The 19,367-nt window shown below is 44.5% G+C and overlaps 2 pseudogenes; one reads left to right on the plus strand and one right to left on the minus strand.

Moving 5' to 3' along the window:
* Positions 1–1,785: 1,785 nt before the first annotated feature.
* On the plus strand, positions 1,786–2,322 carry LOC127689602 (60S ribosomal protein L17-like; annotated as a pseudogene).
* Positions 2,323–5,349: 3,027 nt separating this feature from the next.
* LOC127689603 (60S ribosomal protein L9-like) lies at positions 5,350–6,584 on the minus strand (annotated as a pseudogene).
* Between the last annotated feature and the right edge of the window lie 12,783 nt (positions 6,585–19,367).

A 19,367-nucleotide genomic window follows, 5' to 3' on the forward strand; every position in this document is an offset into this window, starting at 1 on the left:
CAACCAAGAGATGCTGTGATCACAGCCACTTGTTATCACAATAATGAAAATAGCTTTACTGGGAAAACCCCAGACTACAACAGTCAGGATCCATCTTCAGGTGGGGTGACAAACCTTATGGGTGTCTCTGTGACAGAGTGGGGTGTCCTCCTGCCTCAGGGAAACTCATGAAGAGGCAGCGTGGTAAGTGCCCGGGGTGGTTTGCTACCCTATTGATCTTTGCAAGTCTTTCAGGTACTTGGGAGCTGAAACAAAGTGCTTAGTTCCTGTGTCTGCTCCCAGGAGAAAAGACCTGTACAGAGAGAGCAGTCCCATGATGCTCTTGGTCACATGCTTAGGAGAAGAGCAGTAGAGATTGCTGCCAGGCATAGCACCGCCTATATGCAGACAAGTGAACAGTAAAATTAATTACTCTGCTGGGTGTGGTTGGTGCATGCCTTTAATCCCAGCACTTGGGAGGCAGAGGCAGATGAATCTCTTGATTTCAAGGCCAGCCCGGTCTACAGAGTAAGTTCCAGGATAGCCAGGACCACACAGAGAAACTCTGTCTTGAAAACAAAACAACAGTAACAACAACAGAAAGTTAATTACTCTTCTACCAAGAAGCCTCCATAAGAGCACATAACCTGCCTGAGATATGTTGGACCCTGCAGAGCCTTGTGCAAGAGCTCGGACCAGAACAGAGTAAACTTCAACACACTGGCTTTGTACTGCCTCCATTTGCCAGAGTGAAGAATCATTGCTAAACAAGTTCTTTTCATTGCCCTCTGCCCCCAATTTCATACTCAAGTACTGAGAAAAAATTTTAAAGATTTATTTATTTATTATATGTAAGTACACTGTAGCTGTCTTCAAACACTCCAGAAGAGGGCATCAGATCTTGTTACAGATGGTTGTGAGCCACCATGTGGTTGCTGGGATTTGAACTCAGGACCTTCAGAAGAGCAGTCAGTGCTCTTAACCACTGAACCATCTCTCCAGCCTGAAATTTTTTTCTTAAGATTTATTTATTTTATGTGTATGAGTACATTGTAGCTGTCTTCAGGCACTCCAGAAGAGGGCATCAGATCCCATTACAGATGGTTGTAAGCCGCCATGTGGTTGCTGGGATTTGAACTCAGGACCTCTGGAAGAGCAGTCAGTGCTCTCAACTGCTGAGCCATCTCTCCAGAATGCACTGAGAACTTTTAAGTGGAATCTATAGAATTAGACTTCAGGGGGTTTTGGCTTTATAAAAAGAAAAAAAAATTCTGTACCAATTTTAAGAAATCTTTGATAGCCTAATATGTTTTTTTCAAACTAAATTTATATGGCTCAAATATGGCTCAAATAAGCCACTCTCTGCCTGTGAAAGTCATGAGATTTCTTATAAACAATTCAACCAATGCAACTTTAAATGATTTATATAGGGATTTAAGAAACAGGAGCACAGCCAGGCCTGGTGGCACCCATCTTTGATCCTGGGACTCAGGAGGCAGAGGCAAGTGGGTCTCTGTGAGTTTGAAGCCAGGCTGGTCTACATAACAAGCCCTAGGCCAGTGGGGGTTACATATGAGACCTTGTCTCCAAAACAAGCAAAAAAGGTGGCAGAGGAGGGGAAGACCAAAAAAGAAGACAAAGACAAAAATGAAGAAGAGTAAGAAGAAAGCAGTGTGGGCGGGGCACTTGGTGAAGGAAGGTAATGGGGGTACACACAGGATGTGGGGGAACCAAAGGAAAACAGACTGACATGTGTGAAATGCCAGAATGACTCTTACTGTAAGCAGCCAGAGGTGACCGGTAAGGATGGTTCACTACTCTCTTAACTCAGAAAACCCCACAAAATCATGCAAATCAAGAAGTTCAAACCCTCGTGTTCACTTTAAGAACATCCTGGAAACTGCTCAAGCCATCAAGGGTATGCATATCTTCAAAGCCACCAACTGTCTGAAGGATGTCACTTTAAAGAAGCAGTGTGTGCCATTCCGGTGTAATGGTGGAGTTGGTCGGTGCACCCAGGCCAAACAGGGATGGTGGCCAAAAAAGAGTGCTGAATTTTTGCTGCACATGCTTAAAAATGCAGAGAGTAGTGCTGAACTTAAGGGTTTAGACGTGGATTCTCTAGTCATTGAACACATCCAGGTGAACAAGGCACCTGACATGCCCTGACGAACCTGCAGAGCTCACGGCCGGATTGTCCCACACATGAGCTCCCCCTGCCACACTGAGATGATCCTCACTGAGAAGGAACAGATTGCTCCAAAGCCAGAAGAGGAGGCTGCACAGAAGAAAAAGATATCCCAGAAGAAACTGGAGAAACAAAAACTCATGGCACAGGAATAAATTCAGCATGAAATAAATGTAAAGTAAAAAAATAAAAAATGCCAGAATAAAACCCAGTACTTTGTATGCTAATTTAGAAGAAAACCATCCAGCCAGGCATAACAGTGCATTTCTCTAATCCCAGCACCCGGGAGGCAGAGGCACTCGGATCTCTGTGAGTTCCAGCCCAGTCTGGTCCACAAATCGAGTCTAGGACAGCCAGGGCTATTACAACAGAAACTTGTCTCAAAGATTTCAGTTAGCTACTGAAATCACCTGTGGCCAGTGGCTATTGCTATAGATGATGTAGACACAGACTGTCCATCATCACCCCCAAGTTCTGCCAGACAGCATCTGTCCAGACACTACCTCGGGCTTTGGGAGCCGTAGCAGCTTAGGAAGCGATGAAACGCAGGGCGTCCGAGCATACCACCCACACCCCTTAGTGCTTTCTGAGGAACTGATGTATTTCCAAGTGAAACTGGGCAGACTTGAGGCAGACACAGGTTCCAACACCAGTAAAGAACTCAGGGCCAGGAGACACGTGAGGAGGACGGCTTGGGCAGGTCTAAGACGAGGAACCAGCATACATGGTAATGGGACCATGAAGAGCCTTTACCACTTGACAGCTTTCTTTAATATCATTTATTTTAATGTCTTTACAACTTTCAGCTCAAAATACCTTTACCAACCCCCCATTCACTCTCTCTCTCTCTCTCTCTGCAGTGTGTGTGTGTGTCTGAGTAGCCAGACCATGACACCATGCATACAAGAGCAAGCACTTGTGTAATAGCAACTATTATATTCCCAGTCCCTACCAAAACTTTTGCATGTGACAAAGTTTCATCACTTCCCAAGATGCCCCAGAATTCCTGAAACACCAACCTCTGCCTCCCCAGGACTGGGATTCCATACCATAGGTCAAGCACCACATTTGCATCAAAACTTTCATAAAAATAATCAGGGTTGCCGGCAGTAGTGGTGCACGCCTTTAATCCCAGCACTTGGGAGGCAGAGGCAGGCAGATTTCTGAGTTTGAGGCCAGCCTGGTCTACAGAGTGAGTTCCAGGACAGCCAGGACTATATAGAGAATCCCTGTCTCAGAAAAAAAAATCCCAAAGGGGGTCGAGGGAAGGGAGGGAGGGAAGGAGGGAGGGAGAAGAGGGAGGGTGGAAGGAGGAGAGGAGGGAGAGAGGGGGAAGGTATAAGGAAAGAGGAAGAGAGAGAGAGAGGGAGAGAGAGAGAGAGAGAGAGAGAGAGAGAGAGAGAGAGAGAGAGAGAGAGAGAGAGAGAGAGAAATACTCAGTCCTGCACAGGTGTGCCCAGAAGAAGCTTGGGTTTTATTGAGTCTAGATGTAGTCAAGTCGACAACTAAAATTAGCCCTCATAGTCAGTGTGCTGGTACATTTGAAATCCCAGTGTTGAAAAGATGGAGACAGGAGGCTCCCTGGGGCTCCTTAGCCAGCCAGTTTAACCTAATTGATGAGCCCAGGGCAATGGAGACCATGTCTTCAGGGAGGCAGACAGCGCTCCTGAGGATGGTACCTGAGTTTGTCTGCTGGCCTATACTTGATATGTACACACACGCAGACACACACATGCCCACACTTGATGTGAATGCTCACATCCCCTCGCACACAATAAAAATGTCTATATATAACAAGCCAAGCATGTACCAGCACTCCAGAGGTGGAGGCAGGAGGATCAGGTGTCAAAGCTTATCCTTGGTTACATACTAAATTTAAGGACAACCCGGGCTACATGTGAACCTGTCTCAAACTTACTAAGAGATCTGACTGTCATTCCCTCTGCTCCACTGCCCTGGAAACCGAGAGAAGAACAAAGCCCAACCCCGAGGAGTAAACTCAGCTGCATTTGGTTTTCAGGTCTTTGCATGTTATGATTTGGTTTCATTTTTCCTTTAATGGCCATATTCTTATCTGGTTCAAAAATGTTTTACATCGCATCCAAAACAACAATTAAAAAACTTTTTTGTGTGTGTTGAACTCTAGCCTGTGATTTTTTTTTTCATCTGTCTTATGCAACCATGCACACACCAGGATGGTTTGGTTCCGTCTTCCTGTGATCACACTGTGAGAAAGTTTTGATTTAACCGGTGAGTCATGTTTCAGATTTGTTTCTAATGGAAAGCTGCCTGTTGGTGTGGATGCTGAATATACGAGGTTTGAAATCTGCCACAGCATGAATTCAAAGATAATGAAAAGTGTAGACACATCATACAAAACCCTCAGCAGTCGAGTTGTATAATCCCAGTACTTGGGGAGCTGAACGAAGAGGAATTGTCGCTACCTGGTGAGATCTAACCTCAAAATACCCACAACAAAAACGACTAGTTTGCAAAATGATCAATGACCTCGAAGAAGATTAGAACACCCAGTTGACAGCCTGGAATGTGGCTCAGTTGGTTAAATGCTTCCCTCCCACGCACACAGCGCTAGCTTTCAATCCTCAGCACCACCATTTAAAAAAAAAAAAAGTGTGCATGGGGCTGGAGAGACAGCTCAGTGGTTAAGAGCTGCTCTCCCAGAGGGCCTGGGTTCAACTCCTAGCACCCAGCTGTCTATAACTCCAGTTGCAGGAGATCTGACACCTTCACACAGACAGACCTAAAGGCAGGCAAAACCCCAAGAGGGCTGATCCCCTCTCCAACATGGTTCTGACTTTCAGTTCAAAGAAGATGCAGTTGCTTTTGCAGAAGAAAAAAAAATGGACGGAGCTATGATGTGGAAGAGGAGAACATCCTGAAACCCAAGTCCAAGTCTTATGGTGCAAACAAAAGAACAAGAGTGTCTACAAAATAGGTTGGTGCTGGTGACATTTCTGCTTGACTGTGACCAAAGTGTCAGCTATGAACTATTAATAGTCCATGGATAACACACCTCTTAATCGCCTAATAAATGTGACCTTTAAAGTATAAAAAAATTCATCTATAAATGGGTTCATGGTTTCAACAGATAGTCTCATGAGAAGTACAAGTAGCCTACATATACATTAAAAAATGTCCAATCTCCTTATCCCTCAGAGAATTGGAAATCAAAGTGACACTGAGAGTCTACTTTACCCTTGTCAGAATGGCTATCATCAGAGGGGAAAATACTGTCGAATGGGCTGAGAATATAATTCAGTGTCAGCACAATTGCCTAGCATGCATGAGACCTTAGGTTCACACCCCAGCACCAGAAAAATACACTGTCAACAATAAGGCCTTTTACTTACCTGGCACAGATTATTCAAAAATCTAAAACCAGAACTATCTTATACCAGCTGTGCCACTCATGAGAATATATCTAAAGGGCTCTAAACCAACTTTCCTTGGTTAACCTGATTATTGCGGTGATGAATACACCATGATCAAAAGCAGCTTGGGGAGAAAAGGTCTTATTTGGCGTGTGTATCTTGAGTCACATTCCGTTAAGGGAAGACACAGAAGGAACTCAAACTTTGCAGGATCTGGGAGCGGGAGCTAATACAGAGACCGTGAAGGCATGCTGCTTCCTGGCTCGTTCCCTGTGGCTTGCTCAGCTTTTCTTTTTATTTTTTCTTTTAATTATTTTCAATATATAAGTCCTTTATTGTCCTCAAAGAGCCCAAATTGTACTTGTGATCAGGATCTTGTTTCTGGAGCTAGGAATCTGAGGCCTCACTCATCAGGCTGCTACACGGCTCCCTTCTCAGACACATAGATGCCATCCAAAAACTTCCTGATGTCCTTGTTTTTAACTATTGCAGCTTGCTGAATCAGAGCCGCTGAATTTGAAACAAGTTCAATATCATTTCCTTCGAGGATTAATTCATCCTTCTGGGCTTGAGAAAGAACAAGCAACACCTGTCCTCATCCGAGCCCTGCCGATGTATTTCTCACCCAAGAAATTTAAGATTTCAACCAAAGACCCATTCTCCTGAATAACGACATTGATGGGGAAGTGAGCACACACGGACCTCATCTTTTATTGGAAGCCCAGTGTAACACTCTTGATGATGTTCTGAACATGACTGCAAACGGTTCTGGCAGTGGCCAGTTCCTTTCTGTTATCCCGCCATTTGTCAACCTGGAGTCTCTTCTTTTTCTTTCTGAGGAGACTCAGCTCTACATCGATGTGACTGAAGTCCCTCCGCAGAGTTTCCCTGGGACCCTTCATAATGACTGTGCGCCCCTTCAGAGTGATGTCGACATTTTCTGGAATGTCACAGTCTGATTGCTGAGAATGGTCTTCATTCTGAAACACAAACACCCGGGTAAGAAGGCTGGAGCAGGGAACGTTCTACACCCGATACCAGGCAGAGTTCTGCTCCAAACGGAAATCGCCAGCTAGGAAATCCGGCACAAAAGACACAAGTGGGTCCATGACAAGGAGTAGCCTGGAGGCGCGAGGGCCGGGAAGGAGCGGGGAGTGTAAGTGAGCACTACCTGGTGCGCCTTGGCGGAAGGGCTGTGGCCAGGGTGGGCTTTAAAGCCCAAAAGCAACTTCCAGCTAGCGCCACCAAAAGGATGCGTGTCATGATGGGGATAGTTGGGACAAAGACTCAGGGTTTTGGGTCTGTGACTCCAGGGTCCTCAAAAGAGGATGGGCTCAGCCGGGCGGCGGTGGCGCACGCCTGTAATCCCAGCACTCTGGGAGGCAGAGGCAGGCGGATTTCTGAGTTTGAGGCCAGCCTGGTCTACAGAGTGAGTTCCAGGACAGCCAGGGCTACACAGAGGGACCCTGACTCAAAACAAAACAAAACAAAACAAAACAAAAAAACAAAACAAAAACAAAAACAAAAAAACAAATCCAAAAAAACCAAAGGAAAAAAAAAAAGAGGATGGGTTCAGATTCCCAGGGCTCACAGCCCGGAAGGTCCCTTGGCTTGTTTTCTCACAGCACCGAGGACCACCAGCCAGGGGTAGCACCACCTCCCAATGGGCTGGACCCTCTCACATCAATCACTAATAAAGAATATGTTCGACAGGCTAGCCTACACCCCCATCTTTACTCAGTTTAGGTTCTGTTCTATCCGATGACTTCAGCTTGTTGTCAAGTTGACATAAGACTATCCACATACCACAGAAATACCTGTGCATCAATGTCTAATGCTTCACTATTCAAAAGAGCTAATATGTGGAACCAGACTACAGATGCATAGATAAAGAACGTGAGCTATATACAGACATACATAATAGTTTTTATTTAGCCATAAAGAATAGCAGTATTTGCCAGGTGGTGATGGGACATGCCCTTTAATCACAGTATATGGGAGGCAAAAGCAGGCAAATCTCTTGAGTTCTAGACCAGTCTGTTCCACAGAGTGAGTTCCAGGGCAGCAAGTGTAGTCCCTGAGTGGCACATCACAAAAGCCACTGCACCACAAAAGCTGTCAAAGCGGCAGCTGGCCTCTCCTTCCTGCCCCAGCCTATGACTGCTGAAGTAAAACACAGGAGCTGTCCAAAATGGCTGCTTCTATAGAAATGACAGCACCACAGCAGCTCAGCCTGCAGCTCAGCCTGAAGCTGCAGGAGCTGTCCATGGTGGCGCGCCCCCTTTCCCACCTCAGAGGGAGCGGCCCCTCAAGAGCTGTCCACAGTGGCTGTACCTTCTCTCCCCCAAGCAGCCCCACAGAGATGGCGCCTCAGTCAGGAAGACTTCCAAGCCATAGGCCTGGTGCAGGGAAAAGGGGTAAAAAAATAGCCAACAATCCCTGAGCAGGAAAACTCACCAATCCTTGAGCTTCCCACAAAACCCCCCACCAATCCTGGAACGGGAAACCCCCCACCAATTTCCTGATCAGGAAAATCCACCAATCCCTGAGCCCCTTCCAAGCTCAGAACTTGAAATCCCACCGACTGGGATAAATCTGGATATCTGTGCCCTGAGAAGCTCCGCCCCCTCAGAAATCTTATATAAGCCCCGCCCCTTTGTCCAGTTCCCTGCTGTCTGCTCCAGGAGCAGAGGGCAGCCATCCCTGGGTTCGGCCCTCTACACCCTGAACCCTTCAACACATCTCTTTCATGAGACTTTCTGCCTGGTGTGGCTTTGTCCTTGGAAGAAGCCAAGGAGAAAAGAAGCAATGAAGAGAAGGAGCAGGGCTGAGGCTCCTGAGCGCCTCAGCTCAGCTGGGGAGACCCTCCTTGGAGAGCTGCAACACCTCTGCTGAGGAGGCTTCCTCTCAGAGCCGCGTGGTTCCTGGTCTCCTATGTCTCAGGATGCCTTTCCACTGGGACTTTGTTCCACCTCAGAGCCACGTGGTTCCTGGGCTTCCGAGTCCCAGGACACCCTCCCATCCAAGCAGAAACATTTACAGTCAGGGCTACACAGAGAAACCCTGTCTCCAAAAAACAAAACAAAACACCAGTGTTATGCTAGGCATGGCCAGATGATGACTATAATGCCAGCACACAGAATGGAGAGGCAGGAGGATCACTCCAAGTTCAAGGTTAACTTTGTCTACATAGTAAGTTTTAGCCATGGCTACATAGAGAGATCCTGTCTATCTAAACAAAAATAAAAACGGAAAAAAAAAGTGAAATTGGGTAATTATCAAGAAATGGCGATTACCATGCTAAATGAAATATGCCAAAAAGATATATCATATGCTTTCTCTCACATACGGAATCTAAATTTATATATATATATAAAACCATGTGCTAGGGAGGCAGAGGTGGACAGATCTCTCTAAGTTCTAGGCCAGCCAAAGGCTACATAGTGAGACCCAGTGACTTAAAGTGGAAAGAGTGTTATTGGGGCGGGGTAAAATCTCATCTAACAGAAGAGGGGGAGGTGAACTAGCAAGAGGGGATAGTGGGGGGGTTGGATATGAGCACGTTATGCCTGTGCTATTGTGTGCCTTGAAAGCAAATTCCCTGGATTTGATTCTCTACACTTCAGATGTTGGCCATGGTGGCACACACCTGTTATTCCGTCACCAGGGATGAGGAAGCAGAAGGACCAGAAGTTCCCTTTATATATATATACCAAGTTTGAGACTAGCCTGGGATTCTTGAGATCCTATCTCATTCACACTACTACTACTACTACTACTTATTATTATTATTATTATTATTATTATAATGATGATGTTGTTGTTGTTGTTGTTGTTGTTGATGATGATGATGATGATGATGATGATGACACAGAGCTGGAGAGATTGTTCAGTGGTTAAGAGTACTAGTTGCTTTTCCAAAGGACCCAGGTTCAATTCCCAGCAACCACATGGTGGCTCACAACCATCTGTAATGGGATGCCCTCTTCTGGTGTGTGTCTGAAGACAGCTACAGGGTACTCATACATGAAATAAATAAATCAGAGAGAGAGAGAGAGAGAGAGAGAGAGAGAGAGAGAGAGAGAACTTACTTCTTTGCACATAAAACCACCAAAATCATGGGTAGCCCAATAAAGAAATGAAAATAATTGAGAAGTATCCGCCATGGCCTTGTAGTATCTGAGCAGCTGGTGGCACTGTCTGGTAAGAGGTCCAGTCTTGCTGGGTAAGTACATCACTGGGGCCAGGCTTTGAGAGTTTGTAAGCTCCCTCGCTTCCAGTTTGCTCTCTCTGCCCTGTGCTTGTGATTGACATGTGGCTTCTCAGCTTCCTGTTCCAAGCACACTGCCTTCCTGCTGCCACGCCTCCTTACCTGACTGACTTTTATCTCTCAGGAACCATAGCCCAAATAAACCCTTCCTTCTAGTTGTAGTTGTAGAAATGGTATTTAACATAGTAACAGAAAAGTAATATATTAGAGAGATACAAATTAATTTACTAAGCACCCTAAAAATGACTTAAGGTTTTAGGTGTGTGTGTGTGTGTATGTGTGTGAGAGAGAGAGAGAGAGAGAGAGAGAGAGAGAGAGGGGGGGGGTTTCTCTGTGTACCTTTGGCTGTTCTGGAACTTACTCTGTAGACCAGGCTACAGAGAGATGGTCTCAAACTCAGAGATCCTCCTGCCTATGCCTCTTCAGTGCTGGGATTAAAGATGTGTGCACCCCACCTCCAGGGCTTATTTTGTTTTTTGAGGCAGACTCTCACAATGTACCTTCTAGATATACTTTTTCTGGGTTGTGAAAAGTAGCACAGAGTGCATAAACCATTGGCAAAATACAAATTATATTTGTATTGTAGTGAAAACACCATGTGACTGGAACATGTATCCAGACCATTGCCCACACATCAGGAGACACACACACACACACTCTTCCCTCTCCGCCCTTTTCTCGTCAGTCATCTGTGTCCTTGCTTTAGAGCGATGCTGCCTATTCTGGGGAGTCAGTCTCCTTTCACTCAAGGTTTAGCCGTGGGGGCACGGCTGCTGTCGTCATTTCTTGTGACCATTGTACAATGTACTGTTTTACAGACATCCTGTAATTTATATATCCTTTTTCCCGTGAGACACGCCACATCTCTAGTCTGAGGCAATTGCAGAAGAAGATGCTATATTTGTCCATTCTTTCCCGGCTCTCATACTTTGCACAATTTGGATGTATCTACTCTTAAAACGGACAGGTAATAGGGTTGTACACACCTTTATCTAAATAAGGGTAAAAACATGTGCAAATTCCTGTCACTCGCTCTCAGAAATATCAAATTGACCAAGAGTTGTCATGTTTTACCCACAATAGCTAATAGAGAGGATTTTGTCTGCTCCCAACACAAACAAATGTGGTGTCTGAGATTATGGAGATGTCGGGTATTCTGACTGGATTATTGTTCATTGTATGGAAATGTCACACCACACTCCATGAACAAGTCCAGTTACCATGTGCAAACTAACATAAAATACACTGAAATCCTGTGTGGTAATGGCGCATGCTTTTAATTCCAGCACTTGGGAGACACCAGAAAGAGGTTTGCCTTGTGTTATGTAGCAAGACTCCCTCAACTAGAAAGAGGAGGAGAAGGAAGAAGGGGAGGGGGGAAGGAAGGGGGAGGAAGAGGTGAAGGAGGAGGAGGAAAGGGGGAAGGAGGAGGAGTCGGAGGAGGAGGAAACTGATGAATGCTAAGGAAGAGGACGGAGGTTGTAAAAGGCTAGCTTTCTGAATGTTTGAACCCAGGCCAGTAGAGGGAGACTACTCAGGTAGGGCCATGAACATTTCCACATAGATAAGAAGGGGAGAAGACACAAAGTTTAGGGGTGAAGCTGAGGATCTGCAAGCCTGGGAAGTGTTTTGACACAGCAGAGAAGTCTCCTGGAGAGATGGTCTCAGAGAAAGAAGAGAAAGAGCTGACAGCTCACTAACAACCCACAGCCAAAGTTCAGAGAATTTCAGTCTCCTCCTAGGAAAGGCCAACATCTTCCCCTACATTTTGTTTTGGGGTTTTTGGGGGGGGGTTGTTTTCTTTTGGAGGGTTTTTTTTTTTTTTTTGGTTTTTTGGTTTTTTGGATTTGTTTTTTTCGAGACAGGGTTTCTCTGTATAGCCCTGGCTGTTCTGGAACTCACTCTGTAGACCAGGCTAGCCTCGAACCCAGAAATCTGCCTGCCTCTGCCTCCCAGAGTGCTGGGATTACAGGCGTGCACCACCACTGCCTGGCTTCTTCCCCTACATTTAATTCCTAGTTTATACCCAATTACTATGTTTGTAGACCAGGCTGGCTTTGAACTTGCGGTAACCCTCTGCCTTCCAAAAACTAAAATTACAGCCATGCACTGCCATATCTAGCACTTCTAGGTCTGCTTTAGCCACAAATTTTCTTCCTGAGGGTGGTTAATAATTGTGAACTTGACAACACCTAAAGTCATTTAGGAAAAAATAAAAAAAACCTAGGAGACCTGAACCTCTTGGCATGTCGATGAGGAAGTTTGTAGACAGATTAACAGAGGTGAGAGGACTCACCTTAAATGTGGGCTGGGTCCCAGGCTGATTAAAGAGGAGAGAACAAGTAGCAGCATCTACCTCTCACTGCACCCACATCACTGTGGATGCCATGTGACCAGACAACTAATGCCATCTCCGCTCTCTGGGTTAGGGTTTCTATTGCTGTGAAAAACACCATGATTATGGCCAGCTCTTTTTTTTTTTTTAAAGACTATTTATTTATTTAGTTATTTATTTAATGCAAGTACACTGTAGCTGTCTTCAGATTCTCCAGAAGAGGGTGTCAAATCTCTTTGCCTATGGTTGTGAGCCACCATGTGGTTGCTGGGATTTGAACTCAGGACCTTCGGAAGAACAGTTGGTGCTCTTAAGCGCTGAGCCATCTCTCCAGCCCGTGACCAACTCTTATAAAGGAAAACATTTAATTGGGACTTTCTTACAGTTTAGAGGTTTAGTTTACTGTCAGCATGGTGGGAAGCCTGGTGGCACGCAGGCAAACGTGGCACGCAGGCTGGAGAAGGAGCTGAGAGTTCTGCATCTGGATTGGCAGATGGGCAGCAGGGCAACTCTTATAAGGACGACATTTAGCTGGGGCTGGCTTACAGGAGCATGGCAGCATCTAGGCAGGCATGGAGGAGCTGAGAGTTGTGCATCTTCCTCTGAAGACTGCTAGCAGAAGACTGGCTTCCAGGCAGCCAGGATGAGTGTCTCAAAGCCCACCCCACAGTGACACACCTACTCCAACAAGGCCACACCCACTCCTATTAGGCTACCCCTCCTAATAGTGCCTTTCCCTGGACCAAGCATATTCAAACTACCAGAGTCATATAAATAAAAATAAATACAATTTAAACACTTTTTCTCTCTTGCTTTTTATGATCCAAGTTAAATCACATTTAACTTCTGTCCTTATACACTCCACACAAGCCAGCATGGGTCCATGATCCCGGAGAGGACAGAAATAAGGGGTGAGTCACCTGACTGCCCTACATTTCTACTAAGTTGGACTCTAGAACCTAGAGCAGGGAGAATTAATTATTCTCAGCAGACCATGACTGTCTCAAGGACTGGAGAAGAAAGAAACTAGAATTCAGGAAGTCCGAGAAGGATACAGTGAGTCAGAATCCCAAAGAGGAAGGAGCTACACGGGAAAGGAACTCGGTCGGGAACCGGAGAGATGGTTCAGTGGTTAAGGGCACTTGTTGCCCTTGCAAAGGACCAGGATTCCAGTCCCAACACTCACATGGTGGGTTTCAGCCATTTGTAACTTCAGTTGCAGACAATGTAAAGCCCTCTTCTGACACCCTCAGGCAACAGGTACACACTAGGTGCATATACATATAGGCAGGCAAGACACTCCCACAAATAAAATAAAATAATCTTTAAAACATTTTTTCCATTTTGCTTTTTGAGATAAAATCTCACATGTCATTGTGGCTAACCTGAAACTCACTGTGTAGACAAGACTGGCATAGAATTTACAGAGATTTACCTATGCCACCCAAGTACTGGGATTAACAGCATGTACCACCACTAGGAGTGTTTTTTTTTTTTTTTGAAAGCAAAACAGAAAAGAAAAGAAACTCCAGAAATTAGATGACGTTCTAAACCTCATTGGGCTGTAAATATCTCGAGTTTGCTCCAGCAAGAGAGGACAGTTCTAATGATCCCTCTCAAAATTAAACAGAAATGTTATTATTATTATTATTATTATTATTATTATTTATTTTGCATTCTAGTAGCAGAGCTGAAGTTGGACACAGATTGTGGGGCTAAAACTACATTTGTTTTCTCTCTTTCTCTGTCGCTGTCTCTCTGTATGTGTCTCTCTCTGTGTCTGTGTCTCTGTCTCTCTCTCCTCTCTCTCTCTCTGCTTTGACTTTGATTTTTATTTTTCTTGTTGTTGACTTTTGCTAAGTAGTCCTGGCTCACCTAGCTTTGTAGAACAGGCTAGCTTTGAACTTGTGGTGACCCTTTGCCTTCCAAATACTGAAACTACAGCCATGTACCGCCATATCTAGCACCTCTGGCTCTGCTTTGACCTCACATTTTCTTCTTGAGGGCAGTTAATAATTACCAGCCTGACGACACCTGGAATCACCCAGGAAAAAAATAAAAACCACCTAGGAGACCCGACCTCGTGGCATGTCCAAGAGGAAGTGCAAAGTCTGAATTAATAGAGGTGAGAAGACGCACTCTAAATGTGGACTGGATCCCAGATGAATAAACAGGAGAATATATGAAAAGCACCCCCAGGGCCAGAGAGCAGTAGTTGCTCATCTAGGGTCCTGAGTTCAATTCCCAGGAAAAGCATGGTTGCTCACAACCATCTGGAATAGAATCTGATGCCCACTTCTGTTATGCAGGCATATAGAGTGCTCATATACATAAATAAATCTTAAAAAAGATAAGCACCAGCCTCCACCTCTCACAGCTTTCTGACTGTGAAAGCAGTGTGCCAGTCACACTCTCAAACCATGAGACAAAATGAATCCTTTTTTCCTTGCCTTGCTTTTGTGAGGAATGTTGTCACAGCAACAAGAGAGGGAATCTGACATATTGAGTCACCCTCTGCCGCAGTTACCTTGGATTCCCGGAGTAGCAGAACTCACACATGAAAGTGTTTATGACAAGGGACCCAAAACTCTTCCCAGACATCAGTGAGCCCTGCAGGACAGATGGTGGGAACCAGCCATGAGGACAGTTGCCCACGAGAGCCCAGGAGCTGCCTCTCATGAGCTCACTGCCCTCCCAGGTGCCCACAGCACTAACTTTAACATTCCTTTCTGAACCGGACTCTCGAAGGTCTCCCCACTGTCGCCTGTGCATGCCCCACCCCCTCCTTTGTTTGCTTTACCATAAAGCTCACAAAGTTCCTGACAATCCCTTGAGGACAGACACGAGGTCACCGAGTCCCTTCATCTGTTCTTCCCAGTGTGGACACAATAGCCCAATCTCTTTTCCGTGCCTCTCACCACGATTCATCTCTTTAATTGTGTGTTAGGGTGACAGGCAGAGCGTCTTCTGTGGGGACTCTCTGAGCCAGAGGGCTTTTACCCTAAAAGCCTGGTAAGGGAGCTAAATTATACCCTGGAAAGGATTGCTCCTTCCATGGCCAAAGAAAAACTACAATGAATGTCAAAAGAGGCAAACCGAACTACAAGAAACTTATCTGACAGTGAAGAAAGACAAAAGATTCTGGTCGGTGACATTCATACATGTGGCTTCAGAGAAAAACTTCCAGTCAAGACTTCCAGTCTAAGAAATGGAAATCTAAAGTATATAAACAGGAAAACATTAGCTTAAAAAAGAAGAAGAAGAAGAAGAAGAAGAAGAAGAAGAAGAAGAAGAAGAAGAAGAAGAAGAAGAAGAAGCCGGGCAGTGTTGGCGCACGCCTGTAATCCCAACACTCTGGGAGGCAGAGGCAGGTGGATTTCTGAGTTCTAGCCCAGCCTGGTCTACAGAGTGAGCTCCAGACAGAAACCTTGTCTCGGAAAAAACCAAATCCAAAAAACAAAACAAACAAACAAACAAACAAAAAGAACAAGAAACAGAGAAGCGAAGGACACGACGCAGTGGTTAAGAATACCGGTTGTTCTTAATAGAGGACCCAGGTTCAATTCTCAACACTCACATTGGGAGCTTACAAGCACCTATTCCAGGGGCACCCTCTTCCAACCTCTGGGGGTACCTGCAGGCACCCTGGCACACACCCATGAATATTTTTAAAGTGTAATAATTCAGGGGGGTGGAGAGGTTGCTCAGTGGCTGAGAGCTTAAAGTCCGTGTATGGAGTTTGGTTTCCAGTATCCATATTGGATAGCTCACAACTGACTATAACTCCAGCTCAGGGGATCTGATGCCCCATTCTAGATTCCGTGAGCTCACATATGCAACTACCCACACATAATTAAAAATATAAATGTTTTAAAAAATAATTCAATTGAAGGGGCTCAAGATAGCTCAGGAGTTAAAAGCACTGACTAATCTTCCAGAGGACACAGCACCCACATGACAGCTAACAATCATCTGTAACGCCAGTTCTGAGGGATCATACACCCTCTTCTGGTTCCACAGATGCTAGGCATGCATGGTGTACACAGACATGCATGCAGGCAAAACACCCATACAAGTTCAAGGACAGGCTTGTTTTCATAGTGAGTTCTAGTCTATACAGTGTAGCAAGAGCTATACAGTGAGCTACTATTTCAAAATAAAATAAAATAAAAAGTAATTCAAATTTGAAAGAAATGATGAAAAATGAAAAATATCAATAAGTAAGTATACAAGCATTTCAAATTTATAAGAATTTGGGGTTTGGGTTTGGGTTTTTCTGCCAGGCAGTGGTGGTGCATGCCTTTAATTCCAGCACTTGGGAGGCAGAGGAAGGTGAATTTCTGAGTTTGAGGCCAGCCTGGTCTACAGAGTGAGTTCTAGGACAGGGCTATACAGAGAAACCCTGTCTCAAAGAAAGAAAGAAAGACAAAAAGAAAGAAAGAAAGAAAGAAAGAAAGAAAGAAAGAAAGAAAGAAAGAAAACAAAAGAGAACAAAAGAAAACAAAAGAAAAGAAAAATTCTTCCACCACTGTGGCATCTTGTGACCACATCCTTGAGAAACCAGCATATCTCTCAAGAAGATGGAACTTGACTTCCCTGTCTTCACAATGGATTGGAACAATGGGTCTTTCCAGTGTGGAAAGGATAAAAGAAGTAACTTTTGCTTGTCTTGGCCTATTATTTGTTTTGAAGACAGGATATACTCAAGCTCAGGCAAACCTCAGATTTGTTATACTGTCAATGACGATCTTGAACTTTTGGTCCCCTGGCTCTGCCTCAAAATGGTATGAAGGATCCACCAGAGAAGACCATCACTCAGGTCTTCTGAGATGGATCCACTCAGACAGCCCATAAGAAAGTCTTCATTAGCCAGCTGGTGATTACAGTGGGTGTTCAAGACCTGAGTGCAGTCCTGAGCCTTTCTCAAGGTAGGCTAGGCTGACACACCTCAGATAACAAGAACAGTTTCCCAGAAGCAGAGCTACAGAAAACAAAAAGCAAGGTTGGTACATTGATGGGCTTTCCCAGAACTATGGGCTTTGATGGATTAATGTTTGTTCTTGTTTCATTGGGTAGTGCTGTCCACATGCAGGGTTCCAAGGCCTAAATGCTATTTCTATCATGCCGTAAGTTGTGCTAAGGTCTGGGGGCCTTCTAAAGTCTGGGGATCTGTTGTTACACCAAGTGCTGGGATTACACGTATGTACCACGACAGTGAGGTGTGCTGAGAATCAAAAGCAGAGCCTTGCACATGTTGTTAGTTGACCCTCAACCAACTGAGCCATGACTCAGCTGAGCCTTTTGTTCTGTTTTATTTTGTTTTTGTTCTTAGACAAGATCTCACTATGTAGCACTGATTAGCCCGGAACTCACTATCCAGACAAGGCTGGTCTCCAATTTGCTACAATTCTCTTATCTTAGCCTCCATAAGGCTAAGATTGTAAGTATGCATTATCATGTCAAGACTGGATTTTACTTTACTGTAAAAACTCTGCCAAAGCCAAGAAAGAGACAAGTGGTCAAGTCCAGCATCAGGATCATTACACTGCCTGATCTTAACTGTTAACATGACTATATTTGGAGTTAACTAAAACCCAAACTGATGCTACACCTGTAGGGGATTTTCTTGATTGGATCATTTGAGATTAGAAGACTCACCCTAAATCTGGTGTTAGCCCACATAAAAAGACATGGAAGAAGAAAGCATTTGCTTTTTGCTTGCTTGTTCTCACTCTTGATGGCAAGATCATCTATCCTAATGCTGAGGCATTCCTTTGCTGGTATTAGAACCTATTTCTTCAGGATTCCAGTATAGATTGAAGGCCAGCAGCTCTATAGGAATCCTCCAGGGCTGTAACACTAGATAGGGACTCCTGAAACATCAAGTCTCCTGAACTAAACAGCTACTTGATTCTTGGCCTTTCCATTGCTGGATTATTCCACTTCAGCCTGTAAGCCACTGTAATAAATTTCCCATATATATGTATATGTGTATGTATGTATATAGGCATATTCTACCTGTTCCATTCCTTTAGAGAACCCTGGCTAATACAATCATACTGATGGTCTGTTCCTTGCTATGACCTGGTGAATATGGGCCTTGACCTCAAAAAACCATAGCTCAGGTCTAAACAAGAAAACCACACTAGCCAGGTGGTGGTGGCGCGCACCTTTAATTCTGCACTTGGGAGGCAGAGGCAGGTGGATCTCTGAGTTCGAGGCCATCCTGGCCTACAGAGTGAGTTCCAGGACAGCCAGGGCTACACAGAGAAACCCTGTCTCAAAAAAAAAAAACAGAAAGGAAGGAAGGAAGGAAGGAAGGAAGGAAGGAAGGAAGGAAGGAAGGAAGGAAGAAAAAAGAAAGAAAGAAAGAAAGAAAGAAAGAAAGAAAGGAAGGAAGGAAGGAAGGAAGGAAGGAAGGAAGAAAGAAAGAAAGAAAGAAAGAAAGAAAGAAAGAAAGAAAGAAAGAAAGAAAGAAAGAAAGAAAGAAAGAAAGAAAGATAAAGAGAGAGAAAGCCACACTAGACAAATTCCAATAGAAATATCCCAAGAACTTGACTCTTCAAAACTGACAGGTCATCCAGACTAAGAAAAGGAAGAAGCTATCTCAATCAACAGAAGTCTGGATGTATGTAAGGACTTAAAGGAAATTCTGAATCCTGCATGGAACCCCAAGTAAGAAAGAGGACTTGAAGAAAATCAGAATAAACTATAGACTTAAATTAATTAATGAACATCAATATTAATTTATTATTAATTGGAGAAATATACCATACTAGCATTAGGTTGGTTTCTGTTTGTTTTGTTGGTTACGGAGGGGGTTATTTGTTATTTTTCAATAAGGCCTGAAATAGCTTAGGTTGACCTCAAGCTCTATGTAGCTGAGGATGACCTTGAACTGACCTGCCTGCCTTAGCTGCCCTTTGTGCTGAGATTTAGACTTAAGGCCTGCACCACCATGCCTGAATAACACAAGACTAATAACTAGACACAGCAGCACATGCCCATAATACCATCATTTGGGAAGCTAAGGTGGGAGATTCTATATTTAAGATGACCCCTGACGACAAGTAAGTGTTCTAGGCCAGCATGAACTACACAGTAAAACCCTGTCTCAATGCAAAGGGATTAACAGAATTTTTTGAATGGCATGTTTAAGATCTCTCTGAACAATCACCAGCTTTTATGTAAACCTAATCCAAG

This window comes from Apodemus sylvaticus, chromosome 7, assembly GCF_947179515.1.
Source record: "Apodemus sylvaticus chromosome 7, mApoSyl1.1, whole genome shotgun sequence".
NCBI lineage: Eukaryota > Metazoa > Chordata > Mammalia > Rodentia > Muridae > Apodemus > Apodemus sylvaticus.